Source organism: Melopsittacus undulatus, chromosome Z, assembly GCF_012275295.1.
Source record: "Melopsittacus undulatus isolate bMelUnd1 chromosome Z, bMelUnd1.mat.Z, whole genome shotgun sequence".
NCBI classification, from domain to species: domain Eukaryota; kingdom Metazoa; phylum Chordata; class Aves; order Psittaciformes; family Psittaculidae; genus Melopsittacus; species Melopsittacus undulatus.
In genome coordinates this window covers 47724365-47749887 of record NC_047557.1, presented here as the reverse complement: position 1 = coordinate 47749887, position 25523 = coordinate 47724365, and the positions used below count along the sequence as shown (strand labels likewise).

Genomic DNA, 25523 nt, shown 5'->3' with positions numbered 1-25523 from the left:
AAAACTTCTTTTCTATTTGTTAGGCCAGTTTACTGGCTTTTCCTGCTTTCACGGTGAATGAAAGTTATATAGTGATTAATGTTCAAGAAGGTCTCTATGTTATGAAAACTTTTGTTGTTTTATGGATAAATCATTGTCACTTAAGGTATCTGCATTTCTGGGAAAAGGGAAGTAATGTGAAAGCAAGTGCCTCTCTGTGACCAAGTTCTAACTTTGGTCTTCATTTCTGGAAGTTCTTGGGGAACTTTGTAAATTTTCTTTTCTCCTATCTTCTTTCTGATGGGTGGAACCTATTTTGAAACCACTGTATCCAGTTGTAGTGGATACCATTGCAGCTGATGTGGAGAGGGTAGTAACATTTCTATAATAGGAACACTGGACAATAAGTTCTAGTGAAGAAAAAGACACAAAATGATGTTATTTGTTGGCATTTTTTTCCCCTTTGTCCTTCCTCTCCACCAGCTTCTGCGGATTTCTGCGGGACAGTATTGGAGACACACTCTCTAGTCAAAGAATCATAGAATCATAGAATAGTTAGGGTTGATCTAGTTCCAACCCCCCTGCCATGGGCAGGGACATTTCACACTAAACCATGTAATCCAGGGCACTGTCCAACCTGGCCTTGAGCTCTGCCAGGGATGGAGCATTCACAACTTCCCTGGGCAGCTCATTCCAGTGCCTCACCACCCTTACAGTAGAGAACTTCTTCCTTATATCCAGCCTAAATTTCTGCTGTTTAAGTTTTAACCCAATAAATTCAGGTCAAATTCTCCATATATTCTCAGAATTCAGTTTATTTAGGTTGTTTCGTGTTTCCTTGTCTTTAGTTAATTATCGACGTTTCAAACTTCTAAGGCTTTCACCTTATAATGCTAGGTGACTGACTCATGAGTTTCATTCAGAATATTTTATTGCTATTCAAAGATTGAGGTTTGATTTTTTTTTTTGTCATCCTAAAAGAATGATTTGGGCATATGTCTTCAGCTCCTTGAAATATGACAGATTTCACCGTGTTACAATGCTTTTTAAGCTTAAAACATTTTGGGGTATGCTCATTGCCTGTTTTTTCCCTATTGCTGTCAGCCTTTCTGAGGACTATTTCTGCTGAGTGTATTTGACTTTATCACAATTTTTTCCTGATCAGCATGTACTTGCACTAATCCTGTTGAGACAATGACAGTGTTTCAGCCCTTTTTGGCTCCTATCATCCAACTAGTAAGTGATTGTGCTTTATGTTAGGAGAAAGTAAAGAATGAGTGAATTAATTCTGCGTATTGATTTAGATATGTCCACTTCAGTGATAAGCTTCATGCAGTAATGGAATATTTCCTTATAATGCTTACCTCAAGCTGTTCTGAGCCAAAGCAGGACTGGGCAGTGCAGCTGAAAAGAGAGCTGTATCCATTAAGAGGCCTCAGTAAGTTTCTGCTGCCATCTGGTACATCTGAAACATGCTGAAAAAGTGTGTTGCACCTTCAGAGTAGGTTCCTATAGCATGGCAAACTACTGCTGTTTTTATTATGCTCCATCAGCTGCCACATGCATGGGAAAGATGTAAAGATTTTAACTTCGGTAATAATTAACAGGGGTATTTGGTGCTGTATGAAAAAAATCTTTATATTTGCTGTTTCTAAAACTGCAGGAAGTTATGTTAGAAGAGCACTACTAGAATTTAATAGTATTAAATGGATGACACTAATGGATTCAGGGCAGATCAGGTATGATATTTTGGGCCTTGTATTCTGTGTTTTATTTCATCCTTTGAAATAGGATCATCAGAAGATCCAGTCGTCTGCTCTCTAGTGCCTGACCAGATTTAACCTAAATTTCACAGGTGTGAGAAATTTTGCATTTGAATATGCGCAAAAGTACAGCAACCTTTTAAAGCCTAGGGTTGAACAGCAGTTGGTTGGATCTCAGTTAATATACCAAAATTAATTGTTCTTTTTAAGTCTGCTGAGGGTCTCAACCAGGTAGGCATTTGTAGAGTGTACCTTATTTGTGATGTCAGGTTGAGTCTCCTCAGAAAATTGATCCATTGCAGACAGCAGAGCAAGACCAACTGGGGTAACAGCAGTGCCTGCTTTTACACAACAGCTTTACACAAAGGCCAGCTGCTCAGGTTGTGAGAGAAAAGCATGATTCTTCTGCCTTTGGAAATTTCTGTCCAGTTCTCTTCACTATGAAAAAAACCTTATCTGCCAGACTGTGAGCTAGGGAAAGCAGAAAAATCTTTACGTTTTTCCACTTCAGTACATCCTATTGTTTAGTAAGGAAATAAAGATTTGGAGAAACAGAGAAAGTGTGTAAGAGAGGAAATGGCTTGATAACTCAGGGCTGGTGAAGTTACTTGAGAATGAATATTGATAATTTTTGATTTTTAAAGCAAGTCTGCCAAAAAGTAGTCAATACATAAAGGGTTTTGTGCATCACAACAAGCATATGTTATAGAATTGTTTATGTCAGAAAAGCCATTTAACATCATTAGGTCAAACTGTTAACCTAACACTTCCAAATCCACCAGTAGAATGTGTCCCTAAGCACCACATCTGTGTGTATCCTAAATACCCCTAGGGGAGGGGATTCAGCCACTTCCCAGGACAGCCTGTTTGAGTGCTTGACAAACCCTTTCATTGAAGAAATTTTTCCTAGTATCCAGTCTAAACCTCCCCTGGCACAACTTGAGGCTGTTTCCTTGTCCTGTGACTTGTTACGTGAGAGAAGAGACCAACACCCACTTCACTACAACCTCCTTTAAGGTAGTTATAGAGAGAGATGAGGTCTCCACTCAGCCTTCTTTGCTCCAGGTTAAACAACCCCAGTTCCCTCAACCATTCCTCATAAAACTTATGCTCTAAGCCTTTCACCAGCTTCATAGCCCTTCTCTGGACCTACTCCAGCACCTCAGTGTCTCTCTTGTAGTGGGGATCCCAGAACTGAACACAGGATTTGAGGTACAGCCTCACCAGTGCTGAGTACAGGGGGTAATCACTGCCCTGGACCTGCTGGCCACACTATTGCTGATACAGGCCAGGATGCCATTGGCCTTGGCTGCCTGGGCACAAGCTGGCTCATGTTCAGCTCTATCAGTCAGCACCCACAGTTCCTTTTCCACCAAGCAGCTTTTCAGCCACTCTTCCCCAAGCCTGTAGCATTGCCATTGGGTGGTTGTGGACCAAGTACAGGAGCTGGCAGTTTGCCTTGTTGAATCTCATACCATTGTCCACAGCCTGTTGATGCAGCCTGTACAGATCCCTCTGCAGACCCTCCCTATCCTTCAGCAGAGCAACACTTCCACCCAGTTTGGTGTCTTCAGCAAACTTACTGAGGGTGCCCTTGATCTCCTCATTGATGAAGATATTTAACAGAATTTGTCCCAAATCTGAGCCCTGGGGAACACCACTTGTGGTCAGCCTTGAACTGTATTTGACTCTGTTCACCACCACTCTTTGGGCCTGGCCATCCAGCCATTTTTTTACCCAGTGAAGAGTACAGTCATCCAAGCTGTGAAGAGCCAGTTTCTCTCAGAGGATGCTGTGGGAAACAGTGTCAAAGGCTTTACTAAAGTCTAGGTAGACAACATCCATGTCCTTTTCTTTCATCCGCTAAGTGGACCACCTTGTCACAGAGGGAGGTCAGTTTAGTCAAGCAGGACCTGCCTTATATAAATCCATGCCAGCTGGGCCTGAACTCCTGTCTTGTGCACGCTGTGTGGTGCGCTCAAGACTACCTTCTCTATAACCTTCTTGAGCACTGAGGTCCAGGTGACAGGCCTGTACTTCCCTGGATCCTCCTTCCAGCCCTTGTCACATTTGCAAACCTTCAGGGAGCTCCCTGTTTAGCCAGGGCTGCTGGTAAATGATTGACAGCGGCTTGGTGAGTACTGCAACAGCTCTCTCAGTATCCGTGGGTGGTTTCCTTCCAGCCCCATAGACCTGTGTGTGTGTCTTAATTGGTGTAGCAGATCACTAAACATTTTCCTTTGGACTACACAGGCTTCATTCTGAATTCTACTGTGTCTTTAAATTATCCTTCATGCAGAATGTCCAGCCATCCTAGACTCCTTTGCCCATCAGGACTGCCTCCCAAGGGAGTCTGTCACCCAGTCACCTAATCAGGCTGAAGTTTGCCTGTCCAAGTTTGCAGTCCAAGGTCCAAGGTTGCAGTTTTGCTGACCCCCTCCTTTCTTCTCTGAGAAGTGAAAACCATGATTTTGTGACTGCTATGTCCAAGTCAGCCCCCAGAATCACATCACCCACAAGTCTTTCTCTGTTCACAAGCAACAGAGAGGCAGGATGCCTTCCCTGGCTGGCTCCCTCACCAATTGTACCAGGAAGTTATCTTCCACGCACGCCAGGAACCTCAGACTTTTTCATCTCTGCTGTACTGTCTGTTTGTCTCTTCTTCAGTTTTCTTCAATATGAACTTATGTTCTGATGTCCAGTTGTGGTCTAATTGGACTACAGGACAGTGGTTGCAAAAAAAGACTCCCTAGAAGTTTATTAAAAAACTAGGTGGCAAGATGAAAGGAAAATTTTATGGTCCTCGGACAAAGAGTTTCAGCATGAAGTAACCTATTCGTGGACATGAAAGCATGAGCACAGCAGGAGGTATTGTAGGTGCCCTAGCTGTTGAAAATGTTTCAGTCTGAATACTCCTCTCACTGGATAGCAATGAGTTTGTATGAGAAAGGATTTAATGGAAAACCAGACTGTATTAGCTCTGTGGTTTAAGAAAATGCTTGTTATCAGCCAGAGTGGCTTTCCTCAAAGCTGTTAATTGCTAAAAGGAGTTGGTTTTGGATCTCTTAGTTAAAATGCTGTTTTAACAACTTATTTTGTGTAATGTTGCAGTCTGTACAGAACTTGGCATAATGTATGAAGAATCTTTTTTTACACAAAAATCGTGTTGCTTCTCTTTGTTACTATTTCCCAAACTGAAATAAAAAGAAAGTAAACCTCTTTCATTAATTGATTATAGTTTCTGGTGTCTCTCAACTTGCAAACTAAGTGTATTGTGTATTTTCCTTATCTCCTAAAGTAGTCATCATTTACTTTTAAAGGCAGCATGAAGGTCTCTGTTACAGGATTTATTTTAAAGCTAAAAAAAAAAATATTCTATTTTGGATGAAAAAGTATCAAGGGAATTACCAGATCTGAAAAACCCATACAGAAGGTGATCTTACCAGCAGCAGTAGGTATATGATTCAGCCAAGTGTAAAGGTTAAATAAAATGTCTAACATTTCAAGTTGACCTCTGATGCACCATACAGTATATTGTTAGCATATTCTTTAGATTTCTGTACTTTAGTTTCAACAGTAATAGGAATATTTGCATTTGACAAATACTGAAAAAAGTGTCACTATTTGTGGGAGTGTCTGTGGTAGGACTTACAGGCTTTTGCACAGTTAGTGTAATTTGTCTGCATGGAGGTGCTACTTGATAGTACATCATTACAGAGATGCTCAGAAAAATCTTATTTTGTGTAACTTTATACATCTTAACTGTACCTCTCAATTCCATCTTTATTCCTCCTTCAACAGTCTGCTCTTGTGTTCTCCCTAGTTCTTAATGTGTGCAATTTTTTTCTCACTAGGTAAGGACAGCAATTGAGTCCTCTTACATTTTTAAAGTTCAGCTCAGTCCTATGATAACTGACTGACTGATCAGGAAAAACCTCCAAAGTGAAACGGTTAGTTTTGAGTTTGTTTCTCCCCCATCTCTCCCACACAGTTAGTCCATAAGCTCTCGTGTGACTTATCTTACTTCTGTTTCTTTCTCACAGTCTTGTGTCAGATTTTTAATTTTGTAAAGTCTTGAAATTAAATACTGGGGGAAAACAGTTGAAATAAGCTCCTAAATCAACATCTTCAGCATTTCATTAATATTTTTTCTTAAAAATTTATGTACTGTGGAACAACCAGAAAGATGCACTTTCTTCTCTACAATTAAGAAGAACTTCTAATTTTTTTCAACCCAGTGACTGTTGAGCATTTACAGTGCTAGTATGATTTGATACAGTAAAAACCCTAAATTATGTTACTCTAAGAACATTTATCCATGTTTTCTTCAGTCATCTGAGTCTAGATAGCTTTATTTGCATTTTAATATTTTGTAATGTTTATTTTATGCATCGTGTTAAATAAATGGCCTGAAGTAAAAAAATGCTTATACTGTAGAAAACAGATGTTTGAACATCCATTCTTTTCTCAAAGTAATTAAACACAATATATAGATTGTTATTAGAGGGGGGTAAATTGGTTCTGCTTCTGTAAGTTATGGAGAATTGTGGTTCTTACATTTTCCTTTTCTTAAATAAAAATAAGCTGACTTTCATTAAATGACTCATTTTCTCCTGGGCTTTATGATCTGTTGTAATGGTGATGATGTTGAGGCGAAACTTCAAAATATCATGCAATACTAACACTGCAAAAGCTGCATACATAAAACTAATGCTTTGCAAATTTTATTTGCAGTCTCTCTATCTAATCAGAATAAGTTGCAAGTAGTGGCAATGTACAGCAGAAAGGAAGATGGGAGGAGAACTCCCATGTCATCAGAACTATCCCATACATCTATGTGACACATACAGTACTTACCTTTGCTGGGTGATCCACAGAGCAACCAGTGCCTGTAATCCAAGGCTATCATCAGTGTCCCAAGTGACTGCAATTGCATAGAATGTTATTTGAAATGTCAGGTTCAGTGTAAAAAATTGATCACTGCTGATACTCTAGTTGTTTCTGCTAGCAGAGATTGTAGAACATTTCTTCCTGACCTAAATTTGGGGCTGTCTTGTTTACAAATCAGTATTAACACTCAGACATTTGAGAACTTCTATCATAAAAAGGAGCAATGCATTCCCATTATGTTGTCTAGTTAAAGTTAGTCTGTTGATGCTGCAGAGCAAGGTGGAAATAAAACATGGGCAAAAGAAAGCCACAGGAGCCAAGCTGAGTATTAGACAAAGTGTAAGGAGGGAGAGGGAATTTTCATAGTCTTGCAAACCAGAGCATGCAAAGTCAGAGATTAGTATATAATACACTTACAGAGAAATCAAACTTTAGCCAGAAACAATGGCTGAATGTTCTTTACACCTGTGTCATGTCTTGAGGGGTATAAAAATATTGTTCTTTATATCAATATTGAATTTTGGAGTACTGTTTTTATTAAAATTAATTCTTACAACATGAACAATGTTACCAGCTATTTTCCTCATTCCTAGAAGAGGACAAATAGATTTGCTTTCATCAGTTTGGAAATTGTTTTGTGAGATAGGTGGATTTCTCGTTGAATGACAACTCAGAAAAACTGAAAAAAATGTAACAATTTGGTTTCTTCCATCCCCCTTAAATTGTGTAGATTTAAGCCCACTTCAGGTACTATTTCAGTGATTGTGGGTTGCACTATCACATTTATATCTTTTCCAGACCATTTCTGTGCCATTGGTAACTAAGGAGTGATGCTTTGAAAAGAAGCAAACCTGAACTTTGCTTCTGCAACTTAATTTTCTCACCATGTATAGAAGAGTATGGCACTGAACAGAAACTACAATTCAGGCAGACTGTAACAATATGAAAGGAATTCACAGTAGGTTTCATTACATACGTGCAAAATGGTATGTATTTAGTTGGGGTGCTCAAGTGAAAAGAGCATGGAGAGAATAAAATGAATGGATAAAAGAATGATCTAAAATGCTTCTAGTTAAAGAAACTTTTTTTTTTTTTCAAAGCCAGTTAAAATTATCTGTATATACTCTTGCAACTAATTGGGTAAATGGGTTTTGAATTCATTCACAAGGATCCATCAGAGTTTGTAAATGTTTTTGATGAAATTATTTTCCCCTTGGACAAAATTTGGAATTAAAGTTGTACAAAGCCTAATGTGCTTTGTACAAGACCACCCTTTTTTACTTTGTAAAAGACTGCCCTTTTCATCCCCAGATGTGTCCTGAAACCAGCAGCTAGTGTCTATCTCAGGCTCTCTTGTCCACTCAAAATAGTGAAAAAAACTTCCAGTTGCACACTTTGGTGTCAAGTTTTTCAGCGAATAGAATCATAGAATCAACCAGGTTGGAAAAGACCTTTAAGAAGATATTTTTGTATTATTTTCTTTCAACTTCTCATTTTTAAGCATATGTGAAAATAAAAGGAAGCTTAAGTAATAATAAGCAATGTTTCTGGGGAAAGGTGAAGCATGAGACAAATAAAAATTCACTGGCTATGGAAAATAGAGTTGCATAAAATTTTCTTTTAAAAACTGGCATACTGAGGTTTTGTTTGTTTTTTTTTTTAATTAAAATCTAATTTGGAAATAGGTATGAGACAGATAAAATCAGTACCTACTGTGTTGTCTTACATCTTCTGGTGGACTAAGAGATAAAAGAAAAATCCTGAGCCTCCAGAGTTCTAGACTCAGCTTCTTCCATATTCAGCATCTCTGAATTTTAAGGTTCTCCAGCTTCCTGCTTGATGACCTTTCCATGCTCTTCTCTTGAGGAGATTCATTGCTACTTTAGCTCATTGTCCAAGATATTTTCTCAATAGTGCCCTTTCGTCGTGTAGCTTCACTTAGGTGAAAATTAGTTTGGCAGACTAATACAACTTTCTCTCTACTCATCCTATCTCTATGGTAGCACTAGTGGTAATGAGAAAAAACTCCTTTGGGGGAGTGTTAGGAAATGCAGAAAAATGGGCAGGGGAAAGTAAGAGTCTAGTACAGAAAATTCTGAACCTTAAAGAACTGGTGGTAAATGAAGATGAAAATGCATGACACAGTCGATCTGGGTTGGGAATTCATTTTCTAATTTCTTTAGGTGGTGAGGAAAAAACCAAGTTTTATTTTGTAGTAACAGAATCAAGAATAAATCTGTAATTACTAAAGTATGTGTCTATGAAAAACATACCGGGGCAGTGGAAGATAGCAAAATGAGTGAAGAAAATTTTTCATACTACATAGGCAATTTTGGAAGTCTTAGTTGCTGTGCAACACTCCTGTCTCTCTGCATTGACAGCCCAGGAAACATAAACTTCTTATTTTAGTTCCTGGTTTGTTGCTGAGTAAGATGTGTAAAAAGGGTGATGAAAATACTCCTTGTAGTGTTAAGAAGCTTGTTAATCTACATAGTGATAGACACAATTTAATGCTAGATGATGGAGACATTGGACGCTAACATATGTTGCAGATGATAGTGCCTGTCTCTTGGTCATCACTTCTACAGAACTACTGAAAACTACCAAATGTATTTTTCAGCTGCAGAAGCTGAGATAGAAAGTATGTGTAGAAGACCTGCATGATTCACACAGGTGAGAAAAGCGACATTCATACAGAGGAATCACACAGCTCATAAGCCACACTTTAAGTGATTTTGAGTGACTCAGCTTCTGCAGGGTATCTCCCTACCTTGCCCCTGCCCTTCATGTGTTTCTTAAGATTACGTTTGACAGCACTTAGCTATGATGCTACCACAGTTTTTCCATATATTTGGGATGGAGTCTGCGAGAAACCTCATAGGTGTACAAAGAGAGTGTGCAAAGCAGAGACAGAAAAGGCAAGAGAGAAAGAGGAGAAAAGATGTGCACATTAGAATCACAGAAAAGTTAGGGTTGGAAAGGATCTTAAGTTTGTCTAGTTCCAGCTCCCCTGCATGGGCAGGGACACTTTGCACTAAACCATGTCACACAAGGCTCTGTCCAACCTGGCCTTGAACACCTCCAGTGATGGAGTATTCACAACTTCCTTGGGCAATTCATTCTAGTGCCTCACCACCCTCACAGTAAAGAGCTTCCTCCTTATATCCAATCTAAACTTCCCCTATTTAACACATTACCCCTTGTCCTATCACCGCAGTCTCTAATGAAGAGTCCCTTCCCACCATCCTGAAAGGGCCCCTTCAGATACTTGAAGGCTGCTATGAGGTCTTTCACACAGCCTTCTCTTCTCCAGGCTGAACAGCCCCAACTTTCTCAGCCTGTCTTCATACGGAAGGTAATCCAGGACCCTGATCATCCTCGTGGTCCTCCTCTGTACTTGTTCCAATGGTTCCATGTCCTTTTTATGTTGAAGACACCAGAACTGCACATAATACTCCAAGTGAGGTCTCATGAGAGCAGAGTAGAGGGGCAGGATCACCTCCTTTAACCTTCTGGTCACGCTCCTTTTGATGCAGCCCAGGATACAGTTGGCTTTCTGGGCTGTAAGCGCACACTGCAGCCTGCTCATGTTCATTTTCTCATTGACTAACACCCCCAAGTCCTTCTCGTCAGGGCTGCTCTGAATCTCTTCTCTGCCCAGCCTGTAGCTGTGCCTGGGATTGCCCAGACAAGGGTGTAGGACCTTGCGCTTGTCATGGTTAAACATCATAACGTTGGTATCAGCCCACCTCACAGGCGTGTCAAGGTCCTCTTGAATGGCATTCCTTCCCTCCAGCATTATCAACTGAACCACACAGGTTGGTGTCATCGGCAAACTTGCTGAGGGCTCACTCAATTCCACTCTCCATGTCACTGACAAAGATGTTGAGTAAGACCGGTCCCAACACTGATCCCTGAGGGACACCACTCGTTACTGGTCTCCAGTTGGACATTGAGCCATTGACCACAACTCTTTGCATGTGGCAGTCCAGCCAGTTCTTTATCCACTGAGGGGTCCATCTATCAAATTGATGTCTCTCCAGTTTAGAGACAAGGATGTTGAGTGGGACAGTGTTGAATGCTTTGCACAAGTCCAGGTAGATGACATCAACTGCTTGGACCCTGTCCATCAGTTCCATAGCCCCATTATAGAAGGCAACCAAATTGGTCAGGCAGGATTTCCCCTTAGTGAAGCCATGCTGGCTGTCACCAAGCACCTTGTTGTTTTTCATGTGCCCTAGCATGCCTTCCAGGAGAATCTGCTCCCAGATTTTGGCAGGCACAGAGGTGAGACTGACTGGTCTGTAATTCCCTGGGTCATCCATTTTCCCCTTCTTGAAAATGAGGGTTATATTTCCCTTTTTCCAGTCATCAGGAACTTCACCTGACTGCCATGACTTTTCAAATATGATGGACAGTGGCTTAGCAACTTAATTTGCTAGCTCCTTCAGCACCTGCGGATGGGTATCATCAGGTCCCATGGACTTGTGCATGTTCAAGTTCTTAAGATGGTCTCGAACCAGATCCTCACCTAACACTGATCAGGAAGTTGCCGACAGAGAGACAAGACAGGTTGCAGTTACAAACCTGAGGACTTAAGAAGCTTAAAAAAATGAGGAAGAAATAAGATGGTAAAATTTCACTACTAATTCTCATAAATGTTTCATTAAGAAGGAAATTATCAGTCTTAGAAACATTCATGTATCTAGTTTTCTGCTGTCTCTGTCTTTTCAGAAATACTCCCACAGGATTTTTGAAATCTAAATGTTGGGTATGTCCTTCCAAAACTGAGCTACAATTCTTTATGTCATTATTTGGTCAAAATTTCCATTGACATCAGTGTTTGCCACAGTAAATACTAGAGAAACTGTGATCATCCTTTTAAGATTTGTTTCAGTGGTAATGAATCCAGAGGGAATCTGGAGGAAAAAAGAAAACCTAAACTTTTGAAATTAAATGAACAGTCTGTTAATGTCTTTTAAATTCTAGACCTTTTGTTTAAATCATTGTGCAAGTGACCCTAACTGTGCATAGCATACAGAGGAGTTCCAGTTTAATCATTGCTGTGTGTTAGTAAGGACTTTTTTAAGCAAGGAATTGCTGGCTGAAATGAATACATTACATTACTGTCTCATGTTCAAGTTAGGCTTATGAAAGACTGTTGTGCAGTTTTTAGCAGTTCAAGAATAGTTTTCTTATAGTATTTAAGTTTTCTTCCTGCACTTCCCTTGGTCAGTGAATGAAAAGCAGTGTACAGGAAACAACAGTCTTTTGAAAGATGAAAAGACAATGAACTATCTTCTACTGCATATTTTTATTAAGATTCCCCTCTTCAGTATGTCTCCATCTCAATATAGATGTTACTGGAGGTGAACATTTCAGAGTGAGGCTCTGGAGTACCATCTGGAGTAAATGGGGGCTAGTATAGATGCAACAATGCTTGATAAGTTCCTAAAAATTATGTTGACAGCTCTTGAGCTCATCCATACTCAGTGTGTTTTTTTGAAAAGAAGCTAAGGAGTTTTTAATCAAGGAAGATTACTGAGCAGATTACTGTGTGCTGAACATTTAAAAATAGGCATACTTTTATTAGTAAAAACTCTTTGTTTAAGCCTGAAGTGTTAAATTTTTCCACTGAAAATGTAAAAGCTGTTTTGATTTAAAACAGTATTAAATTATTATGAATGAGATGGAAAGAGATAAGGAGATGGAAAGAAGATAATATTTATTCTGTTTAATTGGAATGTTCTATTAGAATGTCAGCTTGAGTAATTTAAGTGCATATAACTTCAGGCTTTACTGGATTTCAGACTGACATTTTGGGAGGAGGGAGGTTTTTCAGTGACCTACTAGATTGGAAAATGTCTAATGTAAAGAAAATTCTCTATGGAATGTTTTTGTGTGAAGTTATTTTGGTAATCTGCTCTCATAGGACCAATTGCTAGTCTTTTCCCACCCTAATGAAACTAGGTCACTAGTTTTTGGCACTCATCCAAGCTGTGAGATTTATTTGGTGTTCAGGCACTGTCTAGAAATAGTGATGCAATGTCAGCAAGGCCACTTTTCATTTCATGAACATAATTTCCAGTGCCCTGGAATTAATTTATTCACTGACCTGTTAATAACTGCAATCTGTCACTGGCTTACAGAGGCAGAGGAAGTGTCTGGAAATAGTCATGGTCACCCTACCAGGTGATTAGTTACAGGATTTCTGTTCAGTGTAACGTTTTTTGGTTTTGATCATGTAGAAAAGTCTGACTGTTAATGAAAACAAACCAGCAACTTAATCAAAAGGAAATACTTGTAATTAGTAAACACTTGAGAGAGATAACTGACTTGAAGTGGTTGTTTATGCAAGATTTATACTGTAACATATCTGAAACATTCTGGTTACCTTTGAAAGAGTGTAGGAATTCAGCATGTGAGATGGTACATAATTATTTGAAAAAGCGCATTATAGTATTAGTGTTGTTAAATAAAAGGAAAACTAGTAATTAAAATTTACTGGCATTCCAAGTTTATGTATCTCCTCCCTCTCCTCTCCCCACCACTTTGGTAAAATCAGGATTGTCTTTTGCCACAGGCATGGCAATCAAGCACTCAAGGCATTAGGTTGCTCTGGATAGTGAAATAGCTGTTAGCCCTTTTCTACTTAACATGTGCCAGAGACCTGGAGAATCAAACTTGCTGCTGCCTTTGAGGGAGAAGGGTTTGGGGGTCAGAAAACTGTTCTTGTGCAGTGTCACTGCTGGCTTTTCCCTAGCAATGCTGCTGCTATTTTAAATGTTTCTTTCTGCTGTAAAGAAGCAGCAAACCTAGCTGTTCCCCATGGTACGAGCCACATAGCATCCTGACCTTAAACCACTGTCTAGTAAAATTATATTTTGCCTATAGCAGTAAGCTGGCTTGTATTAAAGAATCAGGTACCATCACTGCGTGTAGTAAACCCTGTTCTTGGGTAAATACAGGAAAAGGCTTTTCTAGGCTTGTATAAAATTAATTTTTGGGCATAGATTAAAGCTTAAAAATGGAAAGGGGTTTTTTGTTTTGTTTTGGTTTTTTTTTTTGGGAGGGGGTTGAGGGGTCTGATTTAATACAGTTCAGGAGCTTCTGAGTTAGGGTACTTAATGTGGTATTAGAGACATTAAAATTTTTGATGGAACCGTCAGCAGAGCTTAGCGCTGATCTACTATTCCTGCCATTGCAATAATGAAGAGAATTACTGCATTTTTTGGTCTTGAGTTTCATGATCAGTATCATTTTTCCTGAAGCTTTAGTTCCAGAAGACAGCTTGTAGCGTGGAGTTCCATGGCTGAGCAATGGTAGCTAAAAGCATGTCCCTTTATGATTTATAGAAGTCAATGTAAGTAATGGAGAAATTTATTTCTAACCTGTTTTTTTTTTTTGCTTAATTTTTTTCCAGGGTGGAAAAATGCTAGCAATATTCTTAGCAGTAACTCGTAGGTTGAAACAGAGTGTTTTTGAAAATTCCATTTTATTCAGTGTATCTGAAGCCTTTAGAGGGTCTAAACACTATTTTGGGGTGAAGTTGTGGTGTCCATGGAAATATTACCTTATGTTTCTTCAGAAGAGAATTTATGAAATGAAATTGTCTTTTTTTGTTTGTTTGTTTTGTTAAAAATATAATAGGAAAATGCTTGCTCTTTTTTTTTTAATGAAAAAAGAAAAAATAGTACAGGTAATAGCAGATTTCTCATTGACTCTTGCTAATCCCAGTATTTTCTAATGTGAAAAGGGCAGTAGCTACTGCATACTCCTCATTTGAGTGTTATTTATCTTACCAGACTGCTAGCTATATGATTCCCCTGTATGGAACAGGAAAAGGTCTGGCTGCTTTGTATAATACCTAGGTTTGTAGTATATAGAATGCTAGCAAATTTTGATGACTTGGCTCATTACATCTTTTGATATCACCTTTGATTTAGAATTCTTTCAAGTGACACAGTAAATTAAGCTGTTCCCTGTTCAGTACCTCTGCTCTCTGTCCCCCAAAGTCTTTGTCACAATAAAAAAGAATAAAACCAAAGTAAATTCCTGGTGACTCATTTTCTAATCTGTGATAAAACAGAAAAGCAATACTGGGAATGTACAGTGAAAACCAACATTCTGGTCTAGTAAATTATATAGAAGCAGAACATACTTATTTTTTCATGCCAAGCAAGCTAAATGAAAATTATTTTGGTATATAGAATCATAGAATCATAGAATAGTTAGGGTTGGAAAGGACCTTAAGATCATCTAGTTCCAACCCCCCTGCTATTGGCAGGGGCACCTCACACTAAACCATGTCACCCAAGGCTCTGTCCAACCTGGCCTTGAACACTTCCAGGGATGGAGTAGTCACAACTTCCCTGGGCAACCCATTCCAGTGCCTCACCACCCTAACAGTAAAGAATTTCTTCCTTACATCCAATCTAAACTTCCTGTGTTAAAGTTTGAACCCATTACCCCTTGTCCTGTCACTACAGTCCCTAATGAATAGTCCCTCCCCATCATCCCTGTAGGCCCCCTTCAGATACTGGAAGGCTGCTATGAGGTCTCCACGCATCCTTCTCTTCTCCAGGCTGAACAGCCCCAACTTTCTCAGCCTGTCTTCATATGGGAGGTGCTCCAGTCCCCTGATCATCCTCGTGGCCCTCCTCTGGACTTGTTCCAACAGTTCCATGTCCTTTTTATGTTGAGGACACCCGAACTGCACACAATACTCCAGGCGAGGTCTCACGAGAGCAGAGTAGAGGGGCAGGATCACCTCCTTTGACCTGCTGGTCATACTTCTTTTCATGCAGCCCAGGATATGGTTGGCTTTCTGGCTACAAGCACACACTGAAGCTGGCTCATGTTCAGTTTCTCATCAACCAACACCCCCAAGTCCTTCTCTGCCCATCCTGTAGCTGTGCCTGGGATTGCTCTGACCCAGGTGTAGGACCTTGCACTTGGCATGGTTAAACTTCAAGAGGTTGGCATCAGCCCACCTCACAGGTGTGTCACGGTCTCTCTGAATGGCATTCCTTCCCTCCAGCAAATCAACAGAACCACACAGCTTGGTGTCATCAGCAAACTTGCTGCGGGCACACTCAATCCCACTGTCCATGTTACCGACAAAGATGTTGAACAAGACCGGTCTGAACACTGATCCCTGAGGGACACCACTCGTTACTGGTCTCCAGCTGGACATTGAGCCATTGACCACAACTGTTTGTGTGCAGCTTGTTCTTATGATATTCTTTTATTAGTACATAGTGCGATTATGGTTGGGGTTTTGTTGTTGGTGTTTCCTATTTTTATGTCTGAGCATGCAGTAAAGAAATGTGTTAGTGTTCAGTGAAATGAGCAACTAAACTCATAGTTGGTTTTGGACATTGAAAATTACATGTTTGGAAAATCCCTCAGCCTGTATCAGTAGTTCCCCTGTGCTATAGAAAGCCTAAAATAAAGCAGTTTCATTATCTAAACATACTTCTGAATGTTGCTCTTGAAAATTTTGATCTACTAGGTGTTCACTGTATTTTGTCATTTTTTTTTTCTTTTTGGTGAGGTTCACATCTGCTTTGTTGACTGTTTCAAATTAATTTCTATGACAATTTTGCCAAAGGTTTGCACTTAGCAAGAGCACAAGCTAAGGTGTTTTCCTCTTCTGTTATTAAGTCACTTTTTCACCCTTGTTTTCACTGGGCAAAATTGTTTTTAAGGATTCTCTCTTGGCTGTCCGTTTTCTTGTAAAGGGTCAGCATGTCTCTCAGCAGAGCCAGAATAAAAATAGGTCTTGTAGAAAGTAGATGAACGATAACCAATTAAAAATCTTTAAAGTGTTCATAGCTTTGAACATTTTATTTGTGGAATTTTGACTGTCTGCTGTAGGACCCCCTAAGTCCCTCCTCCACAATCATCAAACCATTCTCAGGTGCCTTAATCTCAAATACAGCTAAAATTTCAGTGAATTCATATGTCTGCTAAATGGAAAGAGAAATTAAAGCAACTCTCAAGTCACTTTTTCTAGTGTATATGAATGTGTGAGGTGCTAGGTGGGTATTAGCTGAGTCAGATGAAAAATTTTCATGGTAAATTCATCTTACAGTATAGACTTCCCCACCATTCTTATTGTAGTAGAAGCCTCAATATAGCAATAAAAGTGGGAAAAATTGTTGTCCTTTCAGGAAAGATCAGTGAAGGGTATCTACTTTAATTAAAAAGCTAGCTTTTTTTTTTGTACATTTTCTACCATCTTCTTTCTGCAAGAGTTGTAAAATGCTGCCGTACTTGGGTTCAAACATAGGAAAGCTTAAATTCTAGCTTCTCTCTGTGTACCCTCTGAGCTAGTAGAACAATCCTGAATTCAGACATCCAGACACCAAGTATTAGGTATTAATCTTAGTCATCAGAGACACGCATTACCACAAGGACACAAGTGTTTCTGAGTTTTTCTGTCTTGGAGCAGGAGCCAACCTTTCTCCTCAGACAGTTCCTAGAAGGCTGTTCTTGCAAGCAGAGACAGGATGTGGAGTTGAGTTCCCTGGTGTCCTGTGCCCTGGAGTGTCCGGCTGGGGCTCTGCTTCTGTATTTCTCACTCTTAGCGCAGGAGTTGTAGGTACACTATTGTGTCCTGTGGTGTGTAGATGCTGTGATGTCCAAAATGCTTTTGATATGTAGGTGGTATAAGTTGAATTCCAGGCATAATGTCAGTGTTACAAGGCAATTTTTTATCAACTACAGAGCATAGTACAAGTTGCTGTTTTTACATTGTTTCACATGGATCTGCCTGCCTTGTTTTGTTTTGTTATGAACCAGTTTGAGGTGTGTTTTGGTTTGGGGGGATTTTTTTTTTTTGTTTTGTTTTTTTTAATTTTTTTTTTAACTTAGAAAGGACAGGCAATTTGCAATTAAATGCACGCGATTTTTGATGGTAACAAATTCGTGCAGATGTAACAAGTGTGAACAAATACGACAAATGACTATGTGGCCATTTGTGTAGGCAATACCAAAACTTCATAGACTGTCCTTACAATATGAAGTTATTGTAACGTGACTAAAATGTGCAAAGGTATAACACAGCTCTGTGCATAGCAGTCATAAATATGGCAAAGAAAAACTGAGAGAAGAAAGCATGATTCAGAAGTAAAATTTACTAAGTGTAAGTTGTATGGGCTTAGCCAGTAATTTCCAATGAATTTTGATATATAACAGCTCATACAACAGATTAGAGGAACTCTGACAAGTTGTAAGTCATAAAGTCAGAATAAGTGTTCATATTTTTGATCTTATTTTTGAGTATAAACTTTGCTTTCCAGTTTAGTCTTCATTTTACACAAAATTTAAAAAAAAGTCAATGGAAAAAAAGGTTGATACAGATTTGACTGCTCTCAGTACAGAAGAGAAATGTGATCATTGGAAGACCTAAAGATCTTTGCTCTTATAATTCTACTTGAAAAGTAGGTGGCAGCTACTGATCATTCATTGAAATTTGTGAAGTTTGACGCGGGATTCATGTGTTAATTGCCTTGAGTTTGACAATGAGCAAGGCAATATACAGCTTGTATGTTAAATTTATTTCACTGGGGGGACTTAATAGAGAGATTTAACCCAGATGTATTTGCCTGTCAGTTCCTGTGGGACTGGACCCAGAGAAGTGAAATATTTCTCACTGCTTCTCCAAGATTTGCTTTTGGAGGCAGAAATAGAGTGACTGAATTGTGTTATTTTAGTTGTTCATAAGGATATTATGCCTAGCCAGCTTTATAGCTGCTGCAGGTGATCAAAAGTCTCCATGCTGAATACTTAGAAGTGCTAACTATCTTTTTGGATATAATCTCTTAGCAAAATAGGAGTTCACCCACTGTGACCATAAAAATACTTTCTTCAATCTTGGATGTGCGAAAAGGAAGAAAGTAACACTGGAAGTACAAAAATAATAGTACATGCAGCATAGGAAGTAACTATTGTCCTTGCTTATTGTTCATATGGAAAAAATAATCCTCTATGAACAAAGAAGTCTTGGAAGTGTCAAATGTTCACATAGTGGAAAAGGCTGATAATGTTGTCTGTTCTGAGCTCCTCACACTTCCCCATTTTAAAATAAGTTAAAACACAAGTAAATTCTTTCCACATTCCATACAAGATATGTCCTAAATTAGAATGTGGAATGTAACATAGTGTATTTACAGATTTTCTGATTTCTTGAATTTCCTGCAATGCATATGTAATGTCTTTAGGCAAGGCACGGTTTTTCTCTTGTTCCTGGTGAGATGACTCTGGCCTATACTAGAAGTTTATGTTTACAATACCTTTCTTACTGGAAACCTAAATTTAGCTTGGTATGCTTCAGTGTCTGCAAGCACAAAGTTCATATGCTTTTCTACTCCTAGAGAGGAGGTGATTATAGATAATGTAACCAATGACAATCACAAAAATTCTCTATTGTTTACTTTTTACCCCCTCCAGATTTATTCACCCAGGAAAAAATATATTTGTTTAAAAACAAGAAGAAAGAGAGAAAGAAAAATAGATGGAAGCTATGTTTTGCAATTGAAGAGACATTTCTTTTTCTGGTGGATAGAATAAAATAATTGTTAGACTTTTATCAGTTTCAGGTTTGTCAGATGATACACATTTTAAGAGATTTGTGTAGATGTCCATTTGCCCATCCTGCCATGCAGGAGCCAGCTACTGTATAGGAAGAATCTGGTCTTCAGAATCCCTGGTTCTAGACATGGTCTTGAACAGCCTTTTGTAGGTGACCCTTTCTGATCAGGGACATTGGATAAGATGATCTCCAGAGGTCTCTTTCAACTCAGTCAGTGATTCTGCAATTTTGGCAGTTGGATGAAGTATTGAAAGACAGGCAAAACAATGTTCTTTTTTTGTTCTACTTCTCAAAATAAGGTAAGCAAGCTTACATATTGTACTAGCAGAAGCACTAGCACAACATAAACATGTTAAATGTGTGTGTGAGTTTAAATCTAGTTTGTTTTTTTGCCTCACCCCCCCCCCATCCCCTTCACAGAAAAAGGAAGTAGTATTTTCAAAGTAGGTCAACAAAATGTCAGCTGGTGAAGTGTGATGAGTCAAAATCACTGACTTTCCTGAAAACATAGTTTGTAGAACAAAATACTACTGCAGTCTCGTGCTATTTTTCTGATTTGTTATCTTTTTCATTCTCTTATTTCCTGGTGTTACAGGACTTCATATTATCATCTTTCACAATTTCATTACATGTATGATTTGGAGTTTAGTCTTCTAGAGAAAGGTGGTTTACTCTTTTAAACAAGAATGTTTTATTATTTCTACCTTCTCACTTTGCGCAGATAGTAAACTGACTTTCATATTTTTTGTTGATGGTAATAGACTTGGTTTAGAACTTCAGTTGTACTGTTGCTTAACCAAGCGTAAGGTATGTCAGGTAAGCATGCAGTTACTGGGTTGTTGCCAAAGGGAGTTTGCTTTAGGTTGTTAGATCAGGAAGCCAACATGACTAAGAGAAAGGAAAGTGGCATTACCCTTACAAATCCTTACAAATAAGCATAGAATTATAATGAAATGATAGTACAACTGTGGTTAAGGTGGAGATGAATTTGCCTGTTTAGTTGCAGACTTTTTCCTTACTCTAAAAGCAAAATATGTTCTGAGATTACCTTTAAAGCATCCGTGTTTTACTGAAAACGGGATTATTATACAGTCACATTTAGGGAGTGAGAGATTCACAAGGTAGAGTGTTTCTTTGCCCAGAAGGTGGCAGGACAGAAAATCTCAAAGGAGCAGTGAGATGTCCTAATACTATATGCAGTTCTTATTTCTGGGTGTTTGAGGTTATACATTTTAAGGAACTAAATTATTGCAGTAGTTAATTTACTAAGTCACCAAACTTCCGCCAAACTGTAGAGAGACTTAGGTAGTGCTAAGAAGCATTTTCTGATTGGTAGTGGATTTCTAGAGGCAGTTCTTGTATGTGGCTGAGGAAATGTTTATCTGAGCTGAGTGTTAATATACTGTAGCATGTTTGACCTCAGTGACTGGGTTGCATTGGCATATTTTTTTCCAGGGTTTCCTGGGTCATGTGGGTAGGTTGTTCTAGCTTTTGCTCCTAAATAGGATTGAACACTGAGGACAAATCTTGCTTCTAACGCTCTTACGCATATAGCTGCTGTCTCTACTGATGCCAAGAATATGTGGAATTATCTTGGCTAAAAGATTATCTTTTGAAAATAAAATTGAGAATTGCTGTGTTTAGAGATTCAGTGAAACATGTGGAGGCTTTTTTTTGTTTGTTTATTGATTCTTGTGGAGGCTGTGGTTTACCTGTTGCAGAGTTTTCATTCCCTGAAGCAGCTGTTGACAGAAGTAAGGTTCTGCATTGGGTGAAGAGTTATAACTGAAGTCCATCCAGAATGCCTAAGTAAAAACATATGGGAAAAAAACCCAAAACCAACCCTAACACAGCTGTCAGATTTTCTTTGCTGAAAAAATTGTGTTTTCTTACATATATGCAGATAGTCTAATTCTGTCAGACACAGCATTACTGTTAGGAATTTACATGAACACATCAATAAGCACTTAGCTTAGGGGAAGTGCATTTGTGAAGTCATAGACCCATCATTTCTCTGTTTTGTTATGTGGGTTTTTCTCAGAGAAAGAAATAAATGCTTATTATTATAATAAGCACTCCTAGTATTCCTGTATTGTATTTATCAAATTACAGGTCTCTAAAATAGTGAATGTAGGCAATATTTCACAGGGAATCTTCAGTGCACAGCTCTATAAATTGTAGAGGTTGGCACTAATGATATATTTTTAGTATATTAAATAAGAGAATCACCAAGTACAGACCAGGTGTGGAATTGTGTTTGGTCATGTAGAGCTAGCAAATCTGACTAGACTTTAGATGAGACTTTTATGGAAAGAGAGGTCTGGCAGTTTCCTCTGCAGTGTACATGGTCCTTACAGTCCCTTTGCAAAATAGTGATGCCTGCTAAAATTGAAGTAACTTCTGGGAAAAAGTTGAGATGATGTTGATTTTACTTCCTGGTACTTTCCTGATATTTAGAAATTTAAGTAGGCTAACATAATATCTGTAAAAGAATTCAGCCATGAGAAGTCAGCTTTAGCAAAGTATAATGACAGTTATTTTTTTTAAATAATTGCAGGTTGTGAAAAATGAGCTGTACTGTTAAAGAATTTGAAAATTTGTTTTGCATAAAACGTGCTACTGATTTATTTTCAGTCTTCAGATATGCACAAAATATAGTATGAGTAGAGATATTTTTGCCTATTTTCCAAATATAAAATAACTCCAGACTAACTGCGCTACTGCAGAAGTGGGATATTGGGACATAAACTATCTGCAGTGTAGCACATTGATTTTTGAGTGTCTGATTGAAGTAAATTGCATCAATCACCGGGGTGGCAATGTAGAAGTATGGAAGTGGTGTAATAGTAGTAATCATTTCCATAATGAAAAAGTCAGCTTTAAGAATGTGTGTAGGAGGAAAATGTTTTCCAAGAACTAACTACATTTGAATATCATTTCATCAAAATAGAACACACCTCCATATGACTGATATTTTCATTTTTAGTAATCATTGACATTCATTGTCAGAAGTTGCTTGTAATTCTATCTTTTGAACATTGGCCTGCTATGTTTTATTTCTGCATACAAAAAAATAAAAATAATATGCCTTATTCTGCTTTTCATTGCATTCTGTGATAAGTCAAATATTTTCAGCACTTGTATATCAATTATTTGCATGGTTAGTCAGGCAATTATATATCTCTACATCATCATTCTCTCTGATTTACTAAGCTGTTTTAATAGTTAGGAGGACTAGTTTGTAGATTTCTTTGCCTCCCAATCAAGGATGTGGCTGATTTAATATAATAACTAAGTCGAAAGGCAAAAACTTTAAAATTTACTACTTTCAAATGAGAATTAAGCAAATACAATTTTCGGCAGACATTAAGAATTTTTTTTTAATGGCTGATTTATTAACAAGCTATTCAAAAAATTAAAAAAAATTTTTTCTTAAGTAAGTCAGTCTGTTACAACTTGTAATTAAGGAAAATCCAGATTGATTAAATAATGCATCACACTTTCCTCTATCTTTTGTGGGAAAATGAGATGTTCAATAGGTGTAATCTGTCTTGGTAGAGTTGGTAAACATAATGTAGTGTTGTTTCAAAGTTTGTTTCGTAATGCCCTGCCATTATACCTGTAGTTTAACAGTGTAGAAGCAGATAGTACATCAGTTTGAAAATTCTGTGCCTTAGGGAAAATGCAGAAGCTTGTTAGAAGCCCTCTGCTTATTTGCTTATTCTAGATAGAGTTCATGTTTACAATATTTAGAAATAAGTATCTAGTCTTCTACTTTCAGTCTTCTTCGAAAGCAGACATCTTAAGCTTCATTGTAATTTGTCAATAGCGCTTTGCAGACAAGATTAATTGAGGATAAGTGTCTCTAATGTAAAGCCGATACTGTTTGTTTGTGTTTGTTATCACTAAAATTGTGATTGCTTAAACTTGCCCTGTGATGGTAGGCAAATATAAATGATTCCAAATAATTGGAATGGAATTTTACTCAACTAACAACTCTGACATTTTCCTGAAATGGACTATGTAACCTAGGTTAAATTCAAAGAAGCTGCACCATAATTTTTTGTGAATATTGTAATGAATCCAACCAAATTTAGACTTATAACTTTGTAAAGAAAACACATAATATTATGGTGAATTGAAATAATTTTGGTGGTTTAATACTTGTGTCTACTGTAACATCAGCTGTTCCCTAATGTAGGGTTGTGCCCTAAGATGCATGGCTCTCTCTGTGGACTGTTACTTACTGTACTACTTTCGAATTACTTTAAGTAGAGATGATGAGGAATAAGTAGTTCAGTGAATGCTCAGTGAAAGCACAGGAGAGGTAGAATTACATGAACTTCATAAACATGTTTTGTGCAGAAAGAAAAAAAAAAAAGGAATATATGGTGATTTAGTTAATACTCACTTTGAAGGAAAGATAATGGAGTGTATTGCAAAATCTTAGGTATTTTTCTTTGATATCTAAAAGTTTAAATTTATAATGCTGCTGGATAAAGTTCGGTCTTCTACAACAGCTTAGCTAATATTCTAAGTATGAAAAAAGCATGAGGTTGAAGAGATTGGTATATACCCAAAGTTCATTGTAAATGTAAGAATTAATACTTTACAATTGTTGTGGTTTAAACTCAGCCACACAGTCTCTCTCTGACTCCCCACTTTCCTCCCTGCCACTCCTGGAGGGATGGGGAGGAAAATCAAAAGAATGTAACTCCCACAGGTTGAGATAAGAACAGTCCAGTAACTAAAGTATAACACAAACCAGTGCTGCTATCACCAATAATAATGATAAAGGAAATAACAAGGGAAGAGAATACAACCGCTCACCACCCGCTGATCGATACCCAGCCCAGCTGAACAGTGATCTGGCCCTTCCAGGTAACTGCCCTCAGTTTGCATCCTGGGCATGACGTGCTGTGGTATGGAATGCCTCTTTAGATAGTTTGGGTCAGGTGCCCTGTCTCTGCTTCCTCCCAGCTTCCCCTCCTCCCTGGCAGAGCATGAGACTCAGAAAGTCCTTGGTCAGAGTAAACATTTGAACAGTAACTAAAAACATCGGTGTTACCAGTGCAGCTAACAGGCAGAAAGTCAAAACCACAGCACTGCACCAGCTACTGAGAAGGAGAAAAATGACTGCCACTGCTTAACCCAAGAGAATAATAACTTTTATTTTCATCTTGTGCAAAATGTTGTGTATATGCACATGTGTGCGTACACTCATGTTTTTAGGTGAATGATAATTTACTAGGTGGTTCACAGGCAATTTTCTTTTTCTGTTTTATTTTTAACATGTATTTTTCTGGAAAAATTTAATATAATTACAACTTGATTTTTTTATTTTAGAAACAGTTTGTGAAAAGGTGTATTGAAAAATGTAAAAAATGATGACACCAGAATTCTTACTCAGTGTTTTGGGAAATAGTAAGTTACATGAAGTACCTGGTTGCTAATAAAGGAAGTAGAATTTAGTGAACAAAGACCTCTAGCCACCAGAATCAGCTTATATTTGACAAAGTTGCAATAATGATTTTTTTTCAGTTCTTGACAACTAAACATTCTTAAGGATAAGCAAAGTTTTGACTAATGGTGAATTATATTTATATTTCTGTAAATGTTTACCTGTTAAAGTTTAAAAGCAGAAATAGTTGAAAAATTGTTCCTGATATTTGTTAAACATCCTTCTTTATCTTTTTTCAGCCCTTTTCCCCCTTTTTACCAATTATAGTAATTTGCATTTGCTGTAATTGCACACAGGATGTTAGTAGTTGTATTTCCCATTAGTATGGCATGCAGGTTGTTAGTTTTCATTTGAGCTGTAATAAATGTTCATACTGCTGATCGCTGCTGTGATGTTACTATTTCACACTAACTTCAGGATTGAAAAGTTTTATTCAATGTTTGAGGGTATGAGGGAGAAACAGCACCACAGCTCACAACAGTTAGCACATTGAAAAGATAAAGTTCAAATTTCTTATGAGTGTCAGTGAAGAAGCTAAAATGGATTTATAGTCATCTCAGAAACAACAGAAAATGTTTTCTCACATTCCAGAAGATCTAACAGGTGAAATCTTCTTTATTGAAATGGAGGAGCTGAAAAGTTACTGTAAAGGCTCTGAAAAATGGAGCATTGTCAGTGTCACCAATGGAACATACCTATTGTGATTGTGCAACCTGTATAGCTCTTACTTCAAGCCCAGTTTTTTCTTTTTTATCTTCACATGCAAGAAAGAAGGCAAATGTACTTTTAGTGACTGTGGCAGAGTAAGAAGTGAAAGCACAGACTGTAATTG

General features: G+C 38.1%; 1 protein-coding gene across 1 annotated transcript in view; it reads left to right on the top strand.

The window, feature by feature from the left end:
* AUH (AU RNA binding methylglutaconyl-CoA hydratase) overlaps positions 1–25523 on the top strand; it is a 114291-nt gene that overhangs the window by 53007 nt on the left and 35761 nt on the right. The window lies entirely within an intron of this gene.